This window comes from Lissotriton helveticus, chromosome 1_2 (genome assembly GCF_964261635.1).
Source record: "Lissotriton helveticus chromosome 1_2, aLisHel1.1, whole genome shotgun sequence".
NCBI lineage: Eukaryota > Metazoa > Chordata > Amphibia > Caudata > Salamandridae > Lissotriton > Lissotriton helveticus.
The window spans coordinates 325,687,319-325,709,038 of record NC_136058.1 but is presented as its reverse complement, the minus strand read 5'-3'; the positions used below and the strand labels follow the sequence as shown (position 1 = coordinate 325,709,038).

Below are 21,720 nucleotides of genomic sequence, written 5' to 3'. Positions count from 1 at the left end.
GAATGACAAAATATCAGTACATCATGAAAGAGTGAGAGGATCATACTAAGTTGTTCCGGAAAGTACAACCTTGAAACTGTGGAACAGGAGAAGTAGTCCTTAATATTATTTATTAAAGGAAAACTGGTTCATTTAAAAAACAGATATTTGTTTCATTGTTATTTTATTTGAATAGGCAGTGGTACATAGGACCAATGCCTCTACATACAATGACTGTTTTGAAACATTCTTAAAGGGGAAGAGGTTTTTACGGGACACCTTATCATTTGAGGATTGGTTACCACAATCACTGAGATGGTGATGAAGTATGATTGTTTTAGGCCAAATTATGGTGGAAAAACAATTCTACGTACCACTACAATTCGGTATTTGGAAGGTACACCCAAACACCCCTTTCGAATACCTTCCATTTATTACATCAGAAAAAGCCATTTTGCGTTTGCAAATGGCCTGATTCTTCAGACCAGCCTTCTTGCAACTGCAATGATAGTTCGTACATCTTGCACGTAGGCAGAGCTTTTAAGGAGAAATTAAATAGTTCCTACGTTGCACAAAAATGAAGTGCTTCAAACAAACACATACTTTGCATGCACAGAGAAGAGGTGAAATATATGTAAGACTGAAGACACAGGTGAAATGAGAAATAGATTGACTGCTTCGCTGCCAAGTTTTATACGCCATTTCTTCAGTGCAATACAAGAAAGCACCAAACAGTATAACAAAGTTGTCAATTGGTTTCATAGTCCATTCCCTTTGTTTAGTGCTGTGAAAGGAAGAGCCGAATTCCAAAATTGATCAATGATGTTTCAGAAATTTCCCAAAGGGAATACCAAGCCGAGTGTTAAAAACTGCATTTACTCACAGGTTTTGAGCAGGAATCACTGAAATGCTATTAAAGTGCAATATCCAAGGGAACACTGACTCTGTCAAAGATGATCCACATGGAATTGATGAAAAGTCCCAATTACAAACAACAGAATCAGAATAGGGTGAGGGGACACCCGGATTTGAACCAGGGACCTCTTGATCTGCAGTCAAATGCTCTACCCCTGAGCTATATCCCCAGCTTTTCAGGAAAATCAGAATGACAAAATATCAGTACATCATGAAAGAGTGTGAGGATCATACTAAGTTGTGCCAGAAAGTACAACCTTGAAACTGTGGAACAGGAGAAGTAGTCTGAGGAAAATAGAATTTTGCCCTGTTGTGTGTCCCTACGTGTTCCCTATCATATGTTATATGTGCATGATTAATATGCATATTTACCCCCATGACCGAATAAAGACGCATTTACAGTTGTGTCCAACGTTAGTATGCCAGTTATCCAGTCCTTCTTAAAGCAACGTGAATTTGGCTTCTAGGCCTATGTTGCCAACGTCTTTACATTGTGTACGATAAATCATCGAGTTGCACCCGTTTCTAAGCCTCACAGGGCCCGGACACCAGAATCAAGCCTCAAGTCTCCTGAACCACTCCGGGGAGAGATGCAGCCCCGCCCGCATCCCTGACCCTTCACTTACTTCCTGCCAAGCAGCGCGGTGCCCTGCCTGGCCTAGTCTGCCTGTCTGCCAAGAATATGTTATGCCTACAGTTATCTGTTCAGTTCCCCGGCTTCACATTCCTAGTTAACGAACCGCATAAACATCTTCATCTATAGTCTAGTCTTCCTGTCTCCATGCAAGTGAATTACTGAATTAGTATCCATAGAAGATCCATAGCACACGCAATACATGAGGAAATATATGCATGCACTAGCCTTAGTGACAAGTAGCCTTTGCCCTGATGACTTTTAGATTCAAGCAACATGTACTCCAAACACAAGATATCAGATATGCTATAGGTACAGGTCGTTCTGACATCCCAGACTTTAGTCTCCTCTTCTAGTGCTAGGAGTCAGAGCCCCCAGCTCTCCCCAGTTACACGTCATGACTCGTTTGCGCGCACCAGTAGGTTAAAGGTTCCGGCTGCCCATGAAGCCCCCTCCATGTATCCACCCACTTATGACACTTCTGTGACGTTTACATCACACACCTCCGTGCACGCCCTGTGCACGCCTTCTTTTTACGCCCATATGTTCTTATCTTCCGTTTGTCACTTGTTACGCCTACTGTATTCAATGCAATTGTACTGTTTTACTATATATACTGTATGATGTTAGTGAGATATTAGCTGTCCCGCCTGTCCCTCTTTTTCCTGTGTCTGTCCCTTCCTGAACCTTAGCAGGTGATGCAACCCGATGTCCATTGGCTCGAGCCACTTAATTAAAGCCCGTATGACTCAGATACCACGGATTCTGCCTCTTATTTATTGAGCTATCCTTTTCAGTTAATGCATAGAAAAATAGTACCGGTAATTATTTATTTATTTACCACATAAATGGCGCCCGAACAGGACCGAGCCCCTTCCCCACGCGCCGGCGATGTAACGCAGGCCCCCTGACCCTTCTACAGCCGTGACGGACCTCTACTGCGCACCTGCAGGTATTCCTGCTCAAGTCTCCCTCAGGCCCACGGAGGAGACGGAGACTGCGGTCCGGCATCCAGACGAGGCGGTGAGGAAGGCGGATCGTCCCGACCAGAGCCCAAACCGAGAGAGCAAGGTCCGAGGTATCCTGAGGCCCACCTGTTTCCGAAGCCCGAGGCGCATGCGTAGTGCGTAGTAACCAGACGTCGTAGCAGTCCAGTCCAGTCCGAAGCCTTCAGTTTTGCTTCCCGGTGAGTACCGTTGCTGGGAACGTATCTAGACGGGTTCATTAATTTGTGCCCGGTCCGACGGGTTTGGGTACACAGATCCGGTCCGACGTGTTCACCTAGGTGGATACGGTATGACGTGTCTCTTTAGGAGACCGGTATGTTCTGTACTGTTTTAGCAGTGCATCCAGTAATTCTAGTAATTCTGTTTTCTAGTATAGTTTCTCGAGAAGTTCCAGTATTATGTTTTCGATGTATTATGTTTTCAATGTACTAGGTAGTATCTGTTCGAACTGTTTTTATGTGTTTTTTGATGTCGTGGTATGAGTGAATTGTTTCGCTATTGCATTACTGTGTTCATTGTGTATTGTGTTCAAGTTCAAGTACGTTCAAAGATGCCTCTGTTTTCAAAGTTACGTCAGATAAAAACCAGAAAAGCGTTACTCGAAGAATCAGTTCCTGTCCCTCCCAGGGACAGTCCTGGACATTTCATGTATCATAAACATGGCTTAGATGCCATACTGTATCTAGACTTATGGGTAGACTATACCAAGGATCTCGAAGAGAAATATAGATGGCCTGTTTCAGGAACATGGGATGCCGAGTGCATCATGAGAGTAGAGGAAGCATTATGGAAAAAGAAAGCCAGACAATCCCAGAAAGATGCCATAGATTTGTGGCGTAAAGAATCGCATAAGAGAACAGAAAAAGAATTCAGAAAAACAGAACTAAGTAGGGAATCCTCAGAAAAAGCCCAAGAAAGGGAATTACTAGAAGAAGGTGAACGAGTTAGAGCAGAACAGTCAGACAGACAAAGAAATGCCCTTATTAAAGGTATGTATCCCCTTCTCGCCGAGGGTTTGCCGAAGGCGACCCCGGAAACACCCTGTAATTTACCGCCACCATTGGTCCCGACTAAGCTACGTCATAAACCGACTGCAGCTGAAATCTTCCTGTCTTCCTATTTAGACGACACTGTCCCAGAATATGCTAATACGAATCCTACCCCGCCTGTTCAACTTCAACACCCTGTTAATAACGTAATTACTGTGCCTCCAGCCGTTGGTCCCGGGAATCCTGTTAATGTGCCAGTACCCAGGACCAACCCACATTACGTACGCCTACTTTACCAGTCACATTACCAGCAGCCGCACATTCGGTATTAATTGACGATTCTAGTTCAGGAGGAGCAGGGGGAGGTATTCCTATCACCCCACCTCAAACAAAACGACTGACGCTGAGAGACGCAGCATTACAGCGCACGCCAAAAGTGGCTACGTACGAAGCCCTCAAAAAGTACCTTACTGATTGTAGATATGACCCAGTGCCAGGCGAAGATCACATGATATTATATTCCGTACGTTTACGACGAGTTGCAAACTTTTTGATTACCATATCAGATATGAAAGAACATTTAGACAGAATATATCATTTCATCCGAACAGGGGAGAAACCAGAAAGTATTCACGAAGCTATGGCACACAGGAAAGTCGAGATTCAAAGCATGATTTTGCAATTTTTAATAAATTGTTTAATAAGAGAACAGGATCATCCTGATAAAGACAAAGACGAGATGAAGGCCCTGACAAGATGGAGTGACAATATAGCAGAAGGAAAACACAAGACACAAAATTGTATAGAAACCATGTACAGAAAGATTCGTAAGGAAATTATAAGCATACACGAAAGGGAGAAAGCAATGAGAGTAGCCGAGAAAGAGAATGACTCTTCAGACGAAGATGTAGACACCGAGAATCCCACCAGAATAGCGTATGTAGGTAGGACGAGACCTTTTGACAGACACACACGCTCAGACTACAAGAAAGCTTTTCCTCCTCCCGTACCAGAACAGTGTTCTCTTGAACATTTATTCCAGGCTACCGATAAAGTTCTGAAACTACGAATAGGTTACAGTGAGCTTAGTACCATGCATGAACAAGAACTAGCCCGATCAGCAGTTCGATGGACTAGTGATTCTACCACGTATTCAGACGAAGTAGTAGCTCGAATGTTTCTGAAGCTTCCCCCAGACGAACAGCGACTGGTGGGTATGTACATGATCCAACACCTCATTACATTGTACGAGAGTCAGCATTCTGATCCAGGTCCTTTATATAATGTATTGAACGAGTTACTCCTAAACAGATGGAAAGGTCTAGGTACCGATTTGATTAGTGTCATTTTAGAACAGCGCCACAAATACAGAACGTTCCTGACTCCACATTTTGTTCCTGTTCCACCCCCATTCTACATAGACAGACAGAATCCCTTGCGAGAAGTGCATCCTGTTAAGGGAACGGGAGGTGACCTCGAACGAGTATTTGTTTACACCCCTTTAACGAAAATAGAACTACTAGAAATGAAAAAGTTAGTGCCCTGTCACGATAAAGATCCGGCAGGATTACACCGTGAATTAAAAGACATGCTCCATATGGGAGAATACACGTATCCTGATATCATCAAAATGTTAAAGGTCCTGCTGCCTGCGGGCATATATGAAAAACTCAAAGAAAAAGAATGGGAGGTGGGAGAGAAAAAGATTGACTGGACAGCGTTAGAGAACGAAGATAACACACGAGTTCCTGGTACTGGTCTCGGGGAAAAAGCCAAAGAATTGCCCGAGTCTTGCCAAGATTACTAGCCACGAAAAAAGAAGACTGGGATGCCATCTCAGCCTGTAAACAGAAACAAGACGAAGACACTAGTGATTTTTATTCCAGATTTGAGAAATGTTTCATTATCAATAGCGGTTTGAAAACAAGTAGTGAGTCGTATCCACATCTTTTTGTTACCAAACTAGTTGAGAATTCTTTACCACAAGTTAAAAATCGAGTACTAAAAGTCGAGAGTACCTGGCAAGCTAATACCCCGTCCCAAATGTTACAGATGCTACAGTACCATCAGAATCGAATCAGAGAAGAGCAAGAACACGAAAGAAGATGTATGAAAGACACGAAAATGAAAGTATTAGTTGCACAGTCTGTTCCATCAGATGGTCAGAAGAGGGGTACGAATCAGACTAGTCATTCTGCAGCTCCCGTCATAGGGACATGCAATTACTGTAAACAGCCAGGTAATTATATAAACGAATGTGCAGTTCTGAAACACAACATAGCTACTGGTAAGACAAAAGAGAGACCGCGTCCTCCTAGACAGGAACAGGTTCCGCAGAATACGCAACCACCGCAGAACGCACAACAGACAGTTACAGTACCGCAGCCTATAGCTGCCACACAACACGTTACACAACAGATGTACCAGTACGCACAGTCAGATTATCCAGAATATCAACAGTATTCATGAAACAGCCTAGAGAGGGAGGTTGGCTTGCCTCTCATCGAGGTTCCTGTAGATCAAGAGGGTCCCTATGTACACAGTCAAGTATTAGGGAAAGACAGAAAGTTTCTGATTGATACAGGGGCAAGTAGGACTACCATCAGTCATGACGAGGTTCCGGGGGCTCCACTCTCAGGCTCAAGAAATGTTTCCCTGGGATTTTCAGGAAAGCCTATTGTTAATGAAATATCAAAACCAGTTTCCCTAGAAGTTGGTCCATTGTCTCGAACTACAGACTTGTTACTTACGAAATCATGTCCTGAAAACGTACTTGGTATTAAAACTTTGAAAGAATTAGGTGCAGTAATATGTTGTTCTCCGGAAGGAGTGAGATTGTTTTTACGTGATTTTAAAGGACATTATGTGTTAAGAGATTTTGATCCAAGATTACTGAATGTACCACAGCATTTATGGGCGCAAGGTCCAACTGATGTAGGTTGTATGCACATTACACCATATCGTGTCACTCTGAAACAAGGAGTTGTGTTACCACGAATCCGACAGTACAAATTGCCACCTGAGGCTGTAGCAGCCTTATCGAAAATCATTGACGAGCTCATTGCTCAAAGAGTAGTTGTAGAAACTGACTCCAATGTCTGTAATTCTCCTATCATTCCGATTCTTAAACGTACTGACCCAAATGCACCTCCAGTTTATCGATTAGTGATTGACCTTCGAGAACTTAATAAATGTATCATACCCCAGTACCCAGTGGTTCCAGATATCTCTTCCCTATTGACTGCCATTGATTCTGAAGCTACGTTCTTTACTGTTATTTATCTCAAGAACGCATTCTTTAGTGTCCCCATTCATCCAGACAGCCAGTTCCTTTTCGGATTCTGTTTAAATGGAAGAAGCTATAAATTCACACGTGCACCTCAAGGTTTCACAGAAAGTCCTAGTATTTACAGTCAAGCACTTAAACGACAACTAGACAGTATTCACATGCCAACTGACACTGCCCTGCTTCAGTATGTCGATGATCTATTGATCACAGCCCGTACAGAACGTGACTGTGAACGTGCGTCACTGACCGTCTTGTATTTTCTGGCAGAAATGGGGCACAAGGTGTCCCCTTCGAAACTGCAATTCTGTGTCCAGCAAGTGGTATACCTTGGACACTTGCTGTCCAAGAGGGGTAGACAGTTGACACCTGACCGTATCCAGTTAATTGCACATCTTCCACAGCCCAAGACACAGAAGGAGGTACGAGCTTTTATCGGCCTCACTTCTTACTGCAGACAATGGATTCCTCAGTATGCATATCTAGCCAAGCCACTGATACAGTTGACAACACAGGAGGCAGCGACATCGACTGACCCAGGAACATACACTTGTTTTCAATGAGTTAAAGAAAGCTTTATGTAATGCACCTGTTTTAGCGACACCAAACTACAGTAAGCCTTTTACACTTTTTGTTACTGAACGTGATGGTACAGCATTATCTGTTCTCACGCAAGATCAAGCAGGACAACACAAACCTTGTGCTTATTTTTCTAGCACATTAGATCCAGTAGCCCAGGCTCTGCCTGCGTGCCTCAAATCAGTTGCAGCCACAGCTCTAGCTATCAGACAAAGTGATTCCATAGTGTTAGGACACTCCCTGACAGTACAAGTTCCACACTCCGTGGAAGTTCTTTTAAACCGAACACAGACTCAGCATTTGACAATTGCACGATTAACAGGATATGAACTGACACTGTTTCAGCCACACATAGAAATCAGACGTTGCAACATATTAAATCCTGCTACACTGTTACCCTCGATTACATCAAATCCTGCCACACATGAGTGTGTGGAAGTTATTAACACCATGACAAAGCCAAGACAAGACTTGACGGACATTGCATTACCTGACCTAGACCTGACACTTTACGTGGATGGTTCATGTATGAGAACGAGTACAGGAGAGTTAGTAGCCGCGTATGCAGTGACTACTGAAACTGAAGTTATAGAAACACATCGTATTGACACCCTGTCTGCTCAAGCAGCAGAGCTCATCGCTCTGACCCAAGCCTGCATACGAGCTAAGAACCTGAAAGTAAACATATATACGGATTCACGTTATGCATTCGGAGTCGTTCACGACTTTGGAGTCCTCTGGCAAGAAAGAGGTTTCATGACCTCTCATGGAGCCAAGATTCAGCATGGCCCCCTCATTCAAGCTCTGTTAGAAGCAATACATTTGCCGACAGCCATTGCCATTATGAAGTGCAAAGCACATACGAAAGCCACTGACACCATTTCCCAGGGTAACGATCTAGCAGATCGAACAGCCAAGCTTACAGCTCAGACTCCAGACATTCCAGTTAACACGACAAAGACAGATGTTCCAGATCAGACGACTTGTATGACAGTTAAGGACCCTACACAAGACGTCCAAGACATACAGACACATGCTACCCCAGACGAAATCAAGAAATGGTCTGAACAAGGAGGGGTCCAGACAGATCAGGGATGGTTGACGAAGGGAAAAGCCACATGGTTTCTCCCCGACTCTATGGTTCAAGTCATCATTAATACAGCACATAGTCCAGCACATTTAGGAGAAAAAGCCATGTTAGATAGCATCCAGAACCTCTGGTTTAACAAGCATTTACGAGCAGCCGCGAAGCAGAAAGTGCGTACCTGCATGATCTGTTGTCAGTTCAATCCAGGTAAAGGTGTTCCCGTGGAACAAGGTGGATTCCATCCTCCTGACCACCCTTTTGAAGTTCTCCAGATGGATTATATTCAGATGGATCGATGCCGAGGTTTCAAGTATGTCCTCGTAGTTGTCTGCGCTTTGTCCAGATGGACAGAAGCATATCCAGTCCCAGATTACACTGCCAGGCAGTTGGTTCGTGAGTTCTTCCCACGCTATGGTTTACCTCGGGTCGTGTATTCAGACAACGGACAGCCATTCTCATCCGAACTCATGAAACAAGTATCACTTTTGTTAGGGTACCAGTGGAAGTTCCACTGCGTACGACACCCCGAGGCAGCTGGCCTCGTCGAGAGACACAATCAAACTCTGAAAATACGAATAGCGAAGGTCTGTGCAGAGAAAGGTGTAGATTGGATGGTAGCCCTGCCGGTTGCCCTCTTCTACATGAGAATGGTCGCTCACTCCCAATCTGGTCTGTCACCTTTTGAAGTAGTGTTTGGTCGTCCCCCAAACATGTGGGGTACACCTATGCCACGTAAAATCACCGATGTTGACAGTAATATGCTGACAGATTACCTAGCTTCCTTGATGTCTGCACTACTCTCTTGTCGTTCACAGGTCGCGGCTGCCTTTCCAGACAACACCCAGGTGAAACCGCACGAGGTCGTTCCAGGAGATCTCGTTCTCGTTCGTAACTTTGATCGTTCAAGCCCTCTGGAGCCCCGCTGGAAGGAGCCGAAACTTGTTCTGATGACCACAAGGACCGCCGTGAAGCTGGAAGGACGAAAAGGTTGGCTTCACTCCAGTCACATCAAGCGTTTCCATGGACTGCGTCCAAAGACTTTTTTTCAAGGACTGCCCCGATACTGACTCTAAACTTCCCCTGTTAGAGAAAACTCCGCAGCAGGAGTATAAACTCAAGTTAAGGTCTAGCAAGTCAGACAGCGTTTAATTGTTTAAGTCCCTCTCGGGTGAAGCGGTTAGACAGGTTCCTGACATGTATGAGATAGACCCACATAGTGAGAGAGATAGACGTAACTCCAAGAAAATAAGATACTGTAAAAGTCTGCGAAGCAGATGTGTTGTTACATTATTGTTTATGTTATTTCTGAGTCTTACGGTCACATGTATAAGTTATATGCTACATGTATTTTTTCCTCCTCTTGATTCACATTCACACTTTTCCTCTAATGATACAGTAGAGCACACATTTAGTGAACTACCCCCTCACGAGTTATCCTACCGACTTGCAATGCGCAACAATAACTTTTATTTGTATGTTACACTATTCACACCAGACCAGCAATGCCACTAATTGCTGGGTGTGTGGTCGACTCCCCCCTTACCAGACACCGAAGGGAGTTCTGCCACTCTTTCCCTATCCGTTTTCACACAATGGTTCGTGTGGAGCATGGTTTACATTAACATCATCCTTAGACGATAAGTCCCTTCTGAATAGAACATGTTTCCCAGACAAGGAAGGTCTTTCCCATAGGACAGGGTTGGATCTAGAAAATGAAGTATATGATCTAGGTAATTTCTCCTCCAACTTCATGGTTTTGAATGTTCAGTCCGAGACTACTCCAGACTTACCTTCTATAACAGTTCTACCAGTGAAAGGCGAATTATGTGTTAGAAAGAATGGTTCAGTACATCTAGGACGCAGTGATTGTAATACTGTGGTCGAGTATAGTGACAGTGGGAAATCTACTTTCAAAGCCTCACGTCATTCATATTTCATATGTGGTCAGACCGCATATGTACGTTTGCCCCTAGATTGGGATGGAACATGTTACATTTCCTTCCTACTGCCACCAGTTTTCCTGGCCCCATCCGACTATCACCGAAATACACATCTAGTACACGTCAGACATAGAAGGGAGATCGAGTCCCCAATTGTCGATCAGACTGAAACTGCATTAGAACAGTATACGGATTCCAATAAAGGTTTCTTTTTCTTTATAGGTCCTATCAAGAATAGTAAATTAATACGCAGGTTAACCAGCACCCTTGAAGCAGTAGTGAATGAGACTACTTCCGCCCTAGGTAACTTAACAGAAGAGCAGTCTGCTATGAGATTTGTTGTTCTTCAGAACCGCCTTGTTCTTGACGTCATACTGGCCGATAGAGGCGGAGCTTGTAGAGTCATCGGATCTAGTTGTTGCATTTTCATTCCTAATAACGCACCGTCTGTGTATTCAGCAATAACTAGACTTCATAAAATAGCCCATCAGCTACACCAGAATCCAGGCACCTGGACATGGTCCGGTTGGCTCTGGAGTATAATATCTGCCTGGGGATGGAAAGTACTGTCATTCCTAGGAGTAGTAGTAATGATCATATTCAGTTGTTGTCTCTGTTTACAATGTGGCCCTGCGATTTGCGGCTTGTGCGCTACCTCTTGTATTCCACGTCCAAAGTCCCATTCTCAGCGGATAAAAGACGAGCAAATGATGCTGTATGAACAGATAGATGGTATTATGAATATTGATGTTTCCTGAAGGGAACGTAGGGAACAAGGAGGGAATGAGGAAAATTGAATTTTGCCCTGTTGTGTGTCCCTACGTGTTCCCTATCATATGTTATATGTGCATGATTAATATGCATATTTACCCCTTGACCGAATAAAGACGCATTTACAGTTGTGTTCAACGTTAGTATGCCAGTTATCCAGTCCTTCTTAAAGCAACGTGAATTAGGCTTCTAGGCCTATGTTGCCAACGTCTTTACATTGTGTACGATAAATCATCGAGTTGCACCAGTTTCTAGGCCTCACAGGGCCCGGACACCAGATTCAAGCCTCAAGTCTCCTGAACCACTCCGGGGAGAGATGCAGCCCCGCCCGCATCCCTGACCCTTCACTTACTTCCTGCCAAGCCTGGCCTAGTCTGCCTGTCTGCCAAGAATATGTTATGCCTACAGTTATCTGTTCAGTTCCCCGGCTTCACATTCCTAGCTAACGAGCCGCATAAACATCTTCATCTATAGTCTAGTCTTCCTGTCTCCATGCAAGTGAATTACTGAATTAGTATCCATAGAAGATCCATAGCACACGCAATACATGAGGAAATATATGCATGCACTAGCCTTAGTGACAAGTAGCCTTTGCCCTGATGACTTTTAGATTCAAGCAACATGTACTCCAAACACAAGATATCAGATATGCTATAGGTACAGGTCGGTCTGACATCCCAGACTTTAGTCTCCTCTTCTAGTGCTAGGAGTCAGAGCCCCAAGCTCTCCCCAGTTACACGTCATGACTCGTTTGCGCGCACCAGTAGGTTAAAGGTTCCGGCTGCCCATGAAGCCCCCTCCATGTATCCACCCACTTATGACACTTCTGTGACGTTTACATCACACACCTCCGTGCACGCCCTGTGCACGCCTTCTTTTTACGCCCATATGTTCTTATCTTCCGTTTGTCACTTGTTACGCCTACTGTATTCAATGCAATTGTACTGTTTTACTATATATACTGTATGATGTTAATGAGATATTAGCTGTCCCGCCTGTCCCTCTTTTTCCTGTGTCTGTCCCTTCCTGAACCTTAGCAGGTGATGGAACCCGATGTCCATTGGCTCGAGCCACTTAATTAAAGCCCGTATGACTCAGATACCACGGATTCTGCCTCTTATTTATTGAGCTATCCTTTTCAGTTAATGCATAGAAAAATAGTACCGGTAATTATTTATTTATTTACCACAAGTCCTTAATATTATTTATTAAAGGAAACCTGGATCATTTAAAAAACAGATTTATTTGTTTCATTGTTATTTTATTTGAATAGGCAGTGGTACATAGGACTAATGCCTCTACATACAATGATTGTTTTGAAACATTCTTAAAGGGGAAGAGGTTTTTACGGGACACCTTATCATTTGAGGATTAGTTACCACAATCACTGAGATGGTGATGAAGTATGATTGTTTTCGGCCAAATTATGGTGGAAAAACATTTCTACGTACCACTACAATTCGGTATTTGGAAGGCACACCCAAACACCCCTTTCGAATACCTTCCATTTAATACATCAGAAAAAGCCATTTTGCGTTTGCAAATGGCCTGATTCTTCAGACCAGCCTTCTTGCAACTGCAATGATAGTTCGTACATCTTGCACGTAGGCAGAGCTTTTAAGGAGAAATTAACCCCTTCAGTGCTAATGACAAGGGTAACTCGTCATGGAGTTTCCATTGATTTCAATGGAAATTCAATGGGAATCAAAAAATATGCTTAGCATCCAAGTGGTTAAATAGTTCCTACGTTGCACAAAAATGAAGTGCTTCAAACAAACACATACTTTGCATGCACAGAGAAGAGGTGGAATATATGTAAGACTGAAGACACAGGTGAAATGAGAAATAGATTGACTGCTTCGCTGCCAAGTTTTATACGCCATTTCTTCAGTGCAATACAAGAAAGCACCAAACAGTATAACAAAGTTGTCAATTGGTTTAATAATCTATTCCCTTTGTTTAGTGCTGTGAAAGGAAGAGCCGAATTCCAAAATTGATCAATGATGTTTCAGAAATTTCCCAAAGGGAATAACAAGCCGACTGTTAAAAACTGCATTCACTCACAGGTTTTGAGCAGGAAACACTGAAATGCCATTAAAGTGCAATATCCAAGGGAACACTGACTCTGTCAAAGATGATCCAAATAGAATTGATGAAAAGTCCCAATTACAAACAACAGAATCAAAATAGGGTGAGAGGACACCCGGATTTGAACCAGGGACCTCTTGATCTGCATTCAAATGCTCTACCACTGAGCTATATCCCCAGCTTTACAGTACAACCAGAATGACAAAATATCAGTACATCATGAAAGAGTGAGAGGATCATACTAAGTTGCCCCGGAAAGTACAACCTTGAAACTGTGGAACAGGAGAATTAGTCCTTAATATTATTTATTAAAGGAAAACTGGATCATTTAAAAAACAGATTTATTTGTTTCATTGTTATTTTATTTGAATAGGCAGTGGTACATAGGACCAATGCCTCTACATACAATGATTGTTTTGAAACATTCTTAAAGGGGAAGAGGTTTTTACGGGACACCTTATCATTTGAGGATTGGTTACCACAATCACAGAGATGATGATGATGTATGATTGTTTTGGGCCAAATTGTGATGGAAAAACATTTCTACGTACCACTACAATTCGGTATTTGGAAGGTACACGCAAACACCCCTTTCGAATACCTTCCATTTAATACATCAGAAAAAGCCATTTTGCGTTTGCAAATGGCCTGATTCTACAGACCAGCCTTCTTGCAACTGCAATGATAGTTCGTACATCTTGCACGTAGGCAGAGCTTTTAAGGAGAAATTAAATAGTTCCTACGTTGCACAAAAATGAAGTGCTTCAAACAAACACATACTTTGCATGCACAGAGAAGAGGTGGAATATATGTAAGACTGAAGACACAGGTGAAATGAGAAATAGATTGACTGCTTCGCTGCCAAGTTTTATACGCCATTTCTTCAGTGCAATACAAGAAATCACCAAACAGTATAACAAAGTTGTCAATTGGTTTAATAGTCCATTCCCTTTGTTTAGTGCTGTGAAAGGAAGAGCCGAATTCCAAAATTGATCAATGATGTTTCAGAAATTTCCCAAAGGGAATACCAAGCCGACTGTTAAAAACTGCATTTACTCACAGGCTTTGAGCAGGAAACACTGAAATGCTATTAAAGTGCAATATCCAAGGGAACACTGACTCTGTCAAAGATGATCCAAATGGAATTGATGAAAAGTCCAAATTACAAACAAAAGAATCAAAATAGGGTGAGGCAGGGGACACCCGGATTTGAACCAGGGACCACTTCATTTGCAGTCAAATGCTCTACCTCTGAGCTATATCCCCAGCCTTTCTGTAAAGTCAGAATGACAAAATATCTGTACATCATGAAAGAGTGTGAGGATCTTACTAAGTTGTGCCAGAAAGTACAACCTTGAAACTGTGGAACAGGAGAAGTAGTCCTTAATATTATTTATTAAAGGAAAACTGGATCATTTAAAAAACAGATTTATTTGTTTCATTGTTAGTTTATTTGAATAGGCAGTGGTACATAGGACCAATGCCTCTACATAAAATGATTGTTTTGAAACATTCTTAAAGGGGAAGAGGTTTTTACGGGACACCTTATCATTTGAGGATTGGTTACCACAATCACTGAGATGGTGATGAAGTATGATTGTTTTGGGCCAAATTATGGTGGAAAATCATTTCTACGTACCACTACAATTCGGTATTTGGAAGGTACACCCAAACACCCCTTTCGAATACCTTCCATTTAATACATCAGAAAAAGCCATTTTGCGTTTGCAAATGGCCTGATTCTTCAGACCAGCCTTCTTGCAACTGCAATGATAGTTCGTACATCTTGCACGTAGGCAGAGCTTTTAAGGAGAAATTAAATAGTTCCTACGTTGCACAAAAATGAAGTGCTTCAAACAAACACATACTTTGCATGCACAGAGAAGAGGTGGAATATATGTAAGACTGAAGACACAGGTGAAATGAGAAATAGATTGACTGCTTCGCTGCCAAGTTTTATACGCCATTTCTTCAGTGCAATACAAGAAAGCACCAAACAGTATAACAAAGTTGTCAATTGGTTTCATAGTCCATTCCCTTTGTTTAGTGCTGTGAAAGGAAGAGCCGAATTCCAAAATTGATCAATGATGTTTCAGAAATTTCCCAAAGGGAATACCAAGCCGAGTGTTAAAAACTGCATTTACTCACAGGTTTTGAGAAGCAAACACTGTAATGTCATTAAAGTGCAATATCCAAGGGAACACTGACTCTGTCAAAGATGATCCAAATAGAATTGATGAAAAGTCCCAATTACAAACAACAGAATCAAAATAGGGTGAGAGAACACTCGGATTTGAACCAGGGACCTCTTGATTTGCAGTCAAATGCTCTACCACTGAGCTATATCCCCAGCTTTTCAGTAAAATCGGAATGACAAAATATCAGTACATCATGAAAGAGTGTTAGGATCATACTAAGTTGTGCCAGAAAGTACAACCTTGAAACTGTGGAACAGGAGAAGTAGTCCTTAATATTATTTATTAAAGGAAAACTGGATCATTTAAAAAACAGATTTATTTGTTTCATTGTTAGTTTATTTGAATAGGCAGTGGTACATAGGACCAATGCCTCTACATAAAATGATTGTTTTGAAACATTCTTAAAGGGGAAGAGGTTTTTACGGGACACCTTATCATTTGAGGATTGGTTACCACAATCACTGAGATGGTGATGAAGTATGATTGTTTTGGGCCAAATTATGGTGGAAAAACATTTCTACGTACCACTACAATTCGGTATTTGGAAGGTACACCCAAACACCCCTTTCGAATACCTTCCATTTAATACATCAGAAAAAGCCATTTTGCGTTTGCAAATGGCCTGATTCTTCAGACCAGCCTTCTTGCAACTGCAATGATAGTTCGTACATCTTGCACGTAGGCAGAGCTTTTAAGGAGAAATTAAATAGTTCCTACGTTGCACAAAAATGAAGTGCTTCAAACAAACACATACTTTGCATGCACAGAGAAGAGGTGGAATATATGTAAGACTGAAGACACAGGTGAAATGAGAAATAGATTGACTGCTTCGCTGCCAAGTTTTATACGCCATTTCTTCAGTGCAATACAAGAAAGCACCAAACAGTATAACAAAGTTGTCAATTGGTTTAATAATCCATTCCCTTTGTTTAGTGCTGTGAAAGGAAGAGCCGAATTCCAAAATTGATCAATGATGTTTCAGAAATTTCCCAAAGGCAATAAAAAGCCGACTGTTAAAAACTGCATTCACTCACAGGTTTTGAGCAGAAAACACTGAAATGCTATTAAAGTGCAATATCCAAGGGAACACTGACTCTGTCAAAGATGATCCAAATAGAATTGATGAAAAGTCACAATTTCAAACAACAGAATCAAAATAGGGTGAGGGGACACCCGGATTTGAACCAGGGACCACTTCATCTGCAGTCAAATGCTCTACCACTGAGCTAAATCCCCAGCCTTTCAGTAAAATCAGAATGACAAAATATCTGTACATCATGAAAGAGTGTGAGGATCTTACTAAGTTGTGCCAGAAAGTACAACCTTGAAACTGTGGAACAGGAGAAGTAGTCCTTAATATTATTTATTAAGGGAAAACTGGATCATTTAAAAAACAGATTTATTTGTTTCATTGTTAGTTTATTTGAATAGGCAGTGGTACATAGGACCAATGCCTCTACATAAAATGATTGTTTTGAAACATTCTTAAAGGGGAAGAGGTTTTTACGGGACACCTTATCATTTGAGGATTGGTTACCACAATCACTGAGATGGTGATGAATTATGATTGTTTTGGGCCAAATTATGGTGGAAAAACATTTCTACGTACCACTACAATTCGGTATTTGGAAGGTACACCCAAACACCCCTTTCGAATACCTTCCATTTAATACATCAGAAAAAGCCATTTTGCGTTTGCAAATGGCCTGATTCTTCAGACCAGCCTTCTTGCAACTGCAATGATAGTTCGTACATCTTGCACGTAGGCAGAGCTTTTAAGGAGAAATTAAATAGTTCCTACGTTGCACAAAAATGAAGTGCTTCAAACAAACACATACTTTGCATGCACAGAGAAGAGGTGGAATATATGTAAGACTAAAGACACAGGTGAAATGAGAAATAGATTGACTGCTTCGCTGCCAAGTTTTATACGCCATTTCTTCAGTGCAATACAAGAAAGCACCAAACAGTATAACAAAGTTGTCAATTGGTTTCATAGTCCATTCCCTTTGTTTAGTGCTGTGAAAGGAAGAGCCGAATTCCAAAATTGATCAATGATGTTTCGGAAATTTCCCAAAGGGAATACCAAGCCGAGTGTTAAAAACTGCATTTACTCACAGGTTTTGAGAAGCAAACACTGTAATGCCATTAAAGTGCAATATCCAAGGGAACACTGACTCTGTCAAAGATGATCCAAATAGAATTGATGAAAAGTCCCAATTACAAACAACAGAATCAAAATAGGGTGAGAGAACACCCGGATTTGAACCAGTGACCTCTTGATCTGCAGTCAAATGCTCTACCACTGAGCTATATCCCCAGCTTTTCAGTAAAATCGGAATGACAAAATATCAGTACATAATGAAAGAGTGTTAGGATCATACTAAGTTGTGCCAGAAAGTACAACCTTGAAACTGTGGAACAGGAGAAGTAGTCCTCAATATTATTTATTAAAGGAAAACTGGATCATTTAAAAAACAGATTTATTTGTTTCATTGTTATTTTATTTGAATAGGCAGTGGTACATGGGACCAATGCCTCTACATACAATGATTGTTTTGAAACATTCTTAAAGGGGAAGAGGTTTTTACGGGACACCTTATCATTTGAGGATTGGTTACCACAATCACTGAGATGGTGATGAAGTATGATTGTTTTGGGCCAAATTATGGTGGAAAAACATTTCTACGTACCACTACAATTCGGTATTTGGAAGGTACACCCAAACACCCCTTTCGAATACCTTCCATTTAATACATCAGAAAAACCATTTTGTGTTTGCAAATGGCCTGATTCTTCAGACCAGGCTTCTTGCAACTACAATGATAGTTCGTACATCTTGCACGTAGGCAGAGCTTTTAAGGAGAAATTAAATAGTTCCTACGTTGCACAAAAATGAAGTGCTTCAAACAAACACATACTTTGCATGCACAGAGAAGAGGTGGAATATATGTAAGACTGAAGACACAGGTGAAATGAGAAATAGTTGACTGCTTCGCTGCCAAGTTGTATACGCCATTTCTTCAGTGCAATACAAGAAAGCACCAAACAGTATAACAAAGTTGTCAATTCGTTTCATAGTCCATTCCCTTTGTTTAGTGCTGTGAAAGGAAGAGCCGAATTCCAAAATTGATCAATGATGTTTCAGAAATTTCCCAAAGGGAATACCAAGCCGAGTGTTAAAAACTGCATTTACTCACAGGTTTTGAGAAGCAAACACTGTAATGCCATTAAAGTGCAATATCCAAGGGAACACTGACTCTGTCAAAGATGATCCAATTGGAATTGATGGAAAGTCCAATTACAAACAACAGAATCAAAATAAGGTGAGGGGACACGAGAATTTGAACCAGGGACCTCTTGATCTGCAGTCAAATGCTCTACCACTGAGCTATATCCCCAGCTTTACAGTACAATCAGAATGACAAAATATCAGTACATCATGAAAGAGTGAGAGGATCATACTAAGTTATTCCGGAAAGTACAACCTTGAAACTGTGGAACAGGAGAAGTAGTCCTTAATATTATTTATTAAAGGAAAACTGGATTATTTAAAAAACAGATATTTGTATCGTTGTTATTTTATTTGAATAGGCAGTGGTACATAGGACCAATGCCTCTACATACAATGATTGTTTTGAAACATTCTTAAAAGGGAAGAGGTTTTTACGGGACACCTTATCATTTGAGGATTGGTTACCACAATCACTGAGATGGTGATGAAGTATGATTGTTTTGGGCCAAATTATGGTGGAAAAAAATTTCTACGTACCACTACAATTCGGTATTTGGAAGGTACACCCAAACACCCCTTTCGAATACCTTCCATTTAATACATCAGAAAAAGCCATTTTGCGTTTGCAAATGGCCTGATTCTTCAGATCAGCCTTCTTGCAACTGCACTGATAGTTCGTACATCTTGCACGTAGGCAGAGCTTTTAAGGAGAAATTAAATAGTTCCTACGTTGCACAAAAATGAAGTGCTTCAAACAAACACATACTTTGCATGCACAGAGAAGAGGTGGAATATATGTAAGACTGAAGACACAGGTGAAATGAGAAATAGATTGACTGCTTCGCTGTCAAGTTTTATACGCCATTTCTTCAGTGCAATACAAGAAAGCACCAAACAGTATAACAAAGTTGTCAATTGGTTTCATAGTCCATTCCCTTTGTTTAGTGCTGTGAAAGGAAGAGCCGAATTCCAAAATTGATCAATGATGTTTCAGAAATTTCCCAAAGGGAATAACAAGCCGACTGTTAAAAACTACATTCACTCTCAGGTTTTGAGCAGGAAACACTGAAATGCTATTAAAGTGCAATATCCAAGGGAACACTGACTCTGTCAAAGATGATCCAAATAGAATTGATGAAAAGTCCCAATTACAAACAACAGAATCAAAATAGGGTGAGAGAACACCCGGATTTGAACCAGGGACCTCTTGATCTGCAGTCAAATGCTCTACCACTGAGCTATATCCCCAGCTTTTCAGTAAAATCGGAATGACAAAATATCAGTACATCATGAAAGAGTGTTAGGATCATACTAAGTTGTGCCAGAAAGTACAACCTTGAAACTGTGGAACAGGAGAAGTAGTCCTTAATATTATTTATTAAACGAAAACTGGATCATTTAAAAAACAGATTTATTTGTTTCATTGTTATTTTATTTGAATAGGCAGTAGTACATAGGACCAATGCCTCTACATACAATGATTGTTTTGAAACATTCTTAAAGGGGAAGAGGTTTTTACGGGACACCTTATCATTTGAGGATTGGTTACCACAATCACTGAGATGGTGATGAAGTATGATTGTTTTGGGCCAAATTATGGTGGAAAAACATTTCTACATACCACTACAATTCGGTATTTGGAAGGTACACCCAAACACCCCTTTAGAATACCTTCTATTTAATACATCAGAAAAAGCCATTTTGTGTTTGCAAATGGCCTGATTCTTCAGACCAGCCTTCTTGCAACTACAATGATAGTTCGTACATCTTGCACGTAGGCAGAGCTTTTAAGGAGAAATTAAATAGTTCCTACGTTGCACAAAAATGAAGTGCTTTAAACAAACACATACTTTGCATGCACAGAGAAGAGGTGGAATATATGTAAGACTGAAGACACAGGTGAAATGAGAAATAGATTGACTGCTTCGCTGCCAAGTTTTATACGCCATTTCTTCAGTGCAATACAAGAAAGCACCAAACAGTATAACAAAGTTGTCAATTGGTTTCATAGTCCATTCCCTTTGTTTAGTGCTGTGAAAGGTAGAGCCGAATTCCAAAATTGATCAATGATGTTTCAGAAATTTCCCAAAGGGAATAACAAGCCGAGTGTTAAAAACTGCATTTACTCACAGGTTTTGAGCAGGAAACACTGAAATGCTATTAAAGTGCAATATCCAAGGGAACACTGACTCTGTCAAAGATGATCCAAATGGAATTGATGAAAAGTCCCAATTACAAACAACAGAATCAAAATAGGGTGAGGGGCACCCGGATTTGAACCAGGGACCTCTTGATCTGAAGTCAAATGCTCTACCACTGAGCTATATCCCCAGCTTTTCAGTAAAATTAGAATGACAAAATATATGTACATCATGAAAGAGTGTGAGGCTCATACTAAGTTGTGCCAGAAAGTACAACCTTGAAACTGTGGAACAGGAGAAGTAGTCCTTAATATTATTTATTAAAGGAAAACTGGATCATTTAAAAAACAGATTTATTTGTTTCATTGTTATTTTATTTGAATAGGCAGTGGTACATAGGACCAATGCCTCTACATACAATGATTGTTTTGAAACATTCTTAAAGGGGAAGAGGTTTTTACGGGACACCTTATCATTTGAGGATTGGTTACCACAATCACAGAGATGATGATGAAGTATGATTGTTTTGAGCCAAATTATGGTGGAAAAACATTTCTACGTACCACTACAATTCGGTATTTGGAAGGTACACCCAAACACCCCTTTCGAATACCTTCCATTTAATACATCAGAAAAGGCCATTTTGCGTTTGCAAATGGCCTGATTCTTCAGACCAGCCTTCTTGCAACTGCAATGATAGTTCGTACATCTTGCACCTAGGCAGAGCTTTTAAGGAAAAATTAAATAGTTCCTACGTTGCACAAAAATGAAGTGCTTCAAACAAACACATACTTTGCATGCACAGAGAAGAGGTGGAATATATGTAAGACTGAAGACACAGGTGAAATGAGAAATAGATTGACTGCTTCGC

At 41.2% G+C, this 21,720-nt stretch overlaps 2 non-coding genes across 2 annotated transcripts; both read right to left on the bottom strand.

The window, feature by feature from the left end:
* Window positions 1-992: 992 nt before the first annotated feature.
* On the bottom strand, window positions 993-1,064 carry TRNAC-GCA (transfer RNA cysteine (anticodon GCA)). The gene has a single exon. It is a non-coding gene; the product is annotated as a tRNA-Cys (tRNA).
* An 18,820-nt stretch (window positions 1,065-19,884) lies between these two features.
* Window positions 19,885-19,956, bottom strand: TRNAC-GCA (transfer RNA cysteine (anticodon GCA)). The gene has a single exon. It is a non-coding gene; the product is annotated as a tRNA-Cys (tRNA).
* Between the last annotated feature and the right edge of the window lie 1,764 nt (window positions 19,957-21,720).